Source organism: Nyctereutes procyonoides, unplaced genomic scaffold, assembly GCF_905146905.1.
Source record: "Nyctereutes procyonoides isolate TBG_1078 unplaced genomic scaffold, NYPRO_anot_genome, whole genome shotgun sequence".
Lineage (NCBI taxonomy): Eukaryota > Metazoa > Chordata > Mammalia > Carnivora > Canidae > Nyctereutes > Nyctereutes procyonoides.
Window position 1 is genome coordinate 20,087,403 of NW_026575033.1, and position 6,033 is coordinate 20,093,435.

General features: G+C 38.9%; 1 pseudogene; it reads left to right on the forward strand.

The window, feature by feature from the left end:
- The first annotated feature begins 996 nt into the window (after positions 1-996).
- LOC129504458 (proteasome maturation protein-like) lies at positions 997-1,421 on the forward strand (annotated as a pseudogene).
- The last annotated feature ends 4,612 nt before the right edge of the window (positions 1,422-6,033 follow it).

The window sequence follows — 6,033 nt, forward strand, 5'->3', positions numbered from 1 at the left end:
AGTCCTCTAAGACTGATCCCACACCTTTCAACTTCAGATAACAGTTGCAAGTCCAGCTTGTTATGTGTACTTCTGACCAACAAGCTATAGACAGAAGTTCCAATGATCCTCTCCTTGGATTTGATTAATTTACCAGAGTGGCTTACATAATTCAGGAGAACATTTTATTTGATTGCCAGTTTATTTATAAAACAATATAACTCAGGAATAGCCAGATGGAAGAGATGCATGGAGCAAGGTATAGGGAAAGAGCATGGAGCTTCCATACTCTTCCTAAGCACACTACTCTCTCTCAATCTCCATGTGTTCACTAGCCCAGAAGCTCAATGAAACCAATTATTTTTGTTTTATGGAGGTTTTATTACCTAGGCAAAATTGATTAAATAATTGGCTACTGGCCATTGATTCAACCTGCAATCCTCCTCCCTTCCCAGGAGGTGGGAAAATGGTGACTGAAATTGACAACCCTTTAATCATATGGTTGGTTCTGGCAACCAGCCCCCACCCTTAGGTGTCTCCCAGAATCACTTTGTTAACATAACAAAAGGCATCTCCATGGTTCCTATCTCTTTGGAAATTCCAAAGGTTTTAGGAGCTTTTTGCCAGAAATGGAGATGAAGACCAAATATTTACCTTACTATAAATCATAATATCCCACAACCTCTTCCTAATTTCTTCCAGCTTGAAGTAGCTCAAATTCTTTTTTAGGTGACTTTTCAATTTGATATGCTTAGCACACACTTAAATATGTAACTAAAATGTCCAAGCTCAATTACATCACATTCATAAGAATACTAAAATTACAATTGGTCTCAGCTCATATCTGCCATTTATGCTAAATCACACAGTGCCTGTGTGAGTTTTAGTCCTTTGAGAAGACCTTACCAAGGAATTAGCACTTGTAAAGGTGAAAGGAAAAGAGACGTACAGAGGTAAAGCCTTCAGACTATTTTGACCTCTATAAAAAGAGAGAGGAGGTTCACAGAGCAAATGAAGATGAATGCCAGAGGACTGGGATCTTAGCTAAAGGACAGCATTCCAGTTACTGAACTTTCAGCAAGTAGACCTTTGAAAGTCATGATCTTCTTTGAAAATGTCTTCCTTGTGTGAAAAAAAAAAATCAATTATTGCCCAGTCACCCTCTTGAATTATCAGAAAAAAATTTCCAGCTCAGATAAAATGAGTTTTTCCACACTAAGAAACATCCAAGGTCTGTTTGCTCCACTAAAATTACAAATGGAATTCAAGATAGTGCAGTAGGTTTAGCATCTTCCATTTCTTCCAAGCTCAAACCTTTCCCTGGATATTTTGAGGTGTAATGATGAGACTATTGGATTTGAAGATACTCTTAATGCCCATCACAAAGTGAACTAATGGGAGAACTACACTAAATTATGGAATATAAACTTGGTTTACTGTAATCTGTCGTGTTATTCATTAAAATAGAGGAGCTGCATGTTGTTTACAGTCATCTTTTTACTATAATTTGATGTACACAACATTAAAAGTGAGTTAGGGACAAATGGGGCTAGGCAGGGGGCCATGGAAGCAGGCTCACAAAAATCCCAAAAATGCTGAGATGTAAGGAAACCAGAGATAAGGGAGCAAGCCAGACCACCCTGCCCTTGGTGTGGGTGGGGAAGGTGTCTTGTTGTATCAGCTATTTGTGACCAAGAAAAAAAATCATCAGATTCTAAAAAGGAAGTAAGCCATTAAAGATATTTTCACTAGTCTTCAATGGTGATATCAATGGATAGTTAAAAGGATTTAGGTTCCCTGAGTAGGCTCTCAATTAAAGACCAACCCTACATGTCCTCTCACTTCTGAGAGCTTCCTCTATATCTTCACTTAATAAACTCCTATTCCCTTACTCATTTTCTATTGTCCATGAGATTCATTCTTCGACTCTGGGAGATAAGAACAAAGCTCTCTTGTATCAAAAATACTGACACAAGGGCAGCCCGGGTGGCTCAGTGGTTTAGCACTGCCTTCTGCCCAGGGTGTGATCTTGGAGACCCAGGATCAAGTCCCACGTCAGGTTCCCTGCATGGAGCCTGCTTCTCCCTCTGTGTGTGCGTCTCTCATGAATAAATAAAAATAAAATCTTTAAAAAAAAAGTACTGACACATGAGAATTTTTACCTAAATAGTATCTGTGATCATTTGAAATTATTTGGGTCTTTGGTTTATAGCCATGTGACAACTGAAACCTCTAAATGGAGGTGATTTTAAAACTCCGAATTTGCATGAAAACAACAGAATTCTAGGTCTTCAAAAAGTTACTGTTATAGAGTTTGTTTTTTTTTAAACTGTCTACAGGTTCCAATTCAGCCTACTTTATGGGTATTCCATAAATTTAATTTTGAATAACCATTATCAGCATTTGAGTCTACAACCTTCATAGTAGCATCTTGATCATCAAGACAGTGTGGTACTGGCACAATAACAGACACATAAATCAAGGGAACAGAATAGAGAACCCAGAAATGGGCCCTCAACTGGTCAACTAATCTTCAACAAAGCAGGATAGAATACCCAATGGAAAAAAGAAGACCATCTCTTCAATAAATGGTGCTGGGAAAATTGGACAGCCACATGCAGAAGAATGAAACTAGACCATTCTCTTACACCGTACACAAAGACAAATTCAAAATGGATGAACGACCTAAAAGTGAGACAGGAATCCATCAAAATCCTAGAGAAGAACAAAGGCAGCAACCTTTTTGACCTCGACCACAGCAACTTCTTACAAGATATATCTTTAAAAGGCAAAGGAAACAAAAGCAAAAATAAACTATTGGGACTTCATCAAGATAAAAAGCTTCTGCACAGTGAAGGAAATAGTGAACAAAACTAAAAGACAACCTACAGAATGGGAGAAGATATTTGCAAATGATACACCAGATAAAGGGCTGGTATCCAAGATCTATAAAGAACTTATCAAACTCAACAGCCCAAAAGCAAAAAATCCAGCCCAGAAATGGGCAGAAGATATGAACAGACATATCTCCAAAAAAGTCATATAAATGACCAACAGACACATGAAAAATGTTCCACATCACTGGGCATCAGGGAGATACGAAGATATCACTTTATACCAGTTAGAATAGCTAAAATTAATAATACAGGAAACAGCAAATATTAGTGACGGTTTGAAGAAAGGGGGACCCTCTTACACTGTTGGTGAGAATGCAAGCTGGTGCAGCCACTCTGGAAAACAGGATGGAGGTCCTCAAAAAGTTAAAAATAGCAGCTCTATAACCCACCGATTGCACTACTGGGTATTTACCCCAAAGATACTGATGTAGTGAAATGAAAGGGCACCTGCACCCCAATGTCTACAATAGCCAAACTGTGGAAGGAGCCTCAATGCCCTTAGACAGATGAATGGATAAAGAAGGTATGATCCACCACACACACACACACCACACACACAATGGAATATTACTCAGCCATCAGAAAGGATGAATACTCACCATTTGCTTCAACATGGATGGAACTAGGGGCATTATGCTAAGTGAAATAAATCAACTGGAGAAAGACAATTATCATATGGTTTTACTCTTATGTGGAATATAAGAAAGAATGCGGAGGACCATAATAGAAAGGAGGGAAAACTGAATGGGAAAAAATCAGAGAGGGGGACAAACCATGAGAGACTCTTAACTCTTGGAAACAAACTGAGGGTTGCTGAAGGGGACATGGGTGGAAGGATGCAGTAACTGGGTGATGGGCATTAAGGAGCGCATGTGATGTGATGAGCACTGAGTGTTATAAGCAACTGATCAATTATTGAAAACTACATCTGAAACTAATGATGTACTATGTTGGCTAATTGAATTTAAATTTTAAAAAAAGAAGGAGGCGGAGAGGAAGGATGAGATGAGAAGAGTCACAGACTGCTGCTCCATTTTAGAAAACTTTTGATCAGACGAATGAGGAGTTATGAAGCTAAAGTAATCTATTAGATGAGCTGGGCATCACCGAAATTGTTCTGGCACTAGTCCCTTTACTGTGCCCAGATGATAGCTGACATCTTGGGAGAATCACAGCTTTGGTATAGACTCAGTGGTGGACCTAGATGAGAGCTAGGCTGAGCTGTCAGTCAACTATACTCTGCAGCAGGCTGTCTGAATGGGATACTCTTACGGCAGCATTTTTATGGCCACCATAGCACCCTTAGTATTTCCTAATGAGTCATCAGAAATGGCAGCATCTCATGGGGTTTTTTGCATTATTCTGTGTCTTGATTCAGGCATATTTTTGGATCTTTACTGATATTCTCTATGCTCTTACCTCTCAGAATAACCTCTGGCATTTCTTAAACTATCCACCATTCTAGGACAATCTATTCCTGGCACACTGTCCTAGGATGAAGTAGGGGAGTCTGAAAAGGAGATTTGTCATTGCCTGCATTTTATCATTATTTCCAGGCATAGCACTTACCCTTCACTTAGTTTTCCAACACAGAAGAAAACAGTTTGTAGTTTTTGAAGAGAGGTTTTCTAAGCTTGAATTAGTTTATATGAGAGATTTACAACACAGTAATTTACAAATCACAGTATACATGGCTATTCTCAGAGCTCAAAGGCTCTAGCCAATCCTCCTTGAGAAGGTGCCTTCATTTGGATATTTAGAACACTATCTTGTCTTTCAATATCAATCTTGCCTCTTTGTGAAAGGGACTAGCTTAACCCAACCAATGAGAGTGCCTTTAAAGAAAAGCTAATGTCAAAATCAGGTCTTGGGATGCCTGGGTGGCTCAGCGGTTGAGCATCTGCCTTTGGCTCAGGGTGTGATCCCGGCCCCAGATCAAGTCCCGCATCGGGCTCCTTGCGTGGAGCCTGCTTCCCCCCTCTGTCTGTGTCTCTGCTTCTCTCTGTCTCTCTCATGAATAAATAAATAAAATCTTAAAAAAAGAAAAATCAGGTCTCAATAACCGAACCAAAGAGGGGTCCCCATTTTAGGCCCTGTATTTGCCTCAATGAGATCGTAGACTATGAGAATTTGAAGTCCACTCAAGGAAACTAGGATGCATACATAGACTCTTTAGCGACCCCAAAAGTACAGTCACATCTGAACATACTATTCCAACATTAGTACATCACACAACATCTTGGTTACTGACCTATGTAGAATGAAGTGTGCAGGTCATTCCTGGCATAGTACAGGTTGGACTTTTAACTCCCTCAGTCTAGTACAATTTCTTTCTGAAGTCATCTAGAACATCACTTCATATCTTTTGTCAATGAATCTTCAAACAAGAACAAACAGAGCACGCAACTCTTTAGAGAAAAATATAATCTAAATCCACATGGGGAAAAGAAACATTCTTCTCCCTCATAAGGAGAAAATACTAAAGACAGCATTCTGCCTCAACAATACATAACTATGTACAATCCTAAATGTAGCATGTCCCTTCTCAGTCCAAAACCTCTTTACTAAAGTTAATAGTTATTTCAAAATGTCCCCAGAGAATAGGAGGCATACTTTGCATTAATAGAAGATCATTTTACATAGTTACTATAAAATAGTGAAACAAAATGGCCAATACACATATTTAATTCCTAACCTCAGAGGTTAAAAATATTTATAGATTTAAAATGGCATCCCAGCTACCACCGGTTCTATAGAAATATACAATATCCTCTGAAGTTTTAGCCAAGGAACTATTTACATATAAAATTATTAAATCTAACATCTTTAAAATACCAGGAATCAGATTTTTTTTAAGGTTTTATTTATTTATTCATGAAAGACACAGAGAGAGGCAGAGATACAGACAGAAGGAGAAGCACACTTCATGCAGGGAGCCCAATGTGGGACTCAGTCCTGGACCCCAGGATCACGCCCTGAGCCGAAGGCAGGCGCTAAACCGCTGAGCCACCCAGGGATCCCAGAATCCAGTTTTTTATCTGTAATCTATACAGTGTAATCTGTTCATGCAAACTACCTACTGAATTTCCTATTGCCCCTTAAATCTTCAAGGGATTAGAAAAGTATTCTTTGTAGAAGAGTCTCAAATCAATTCTAT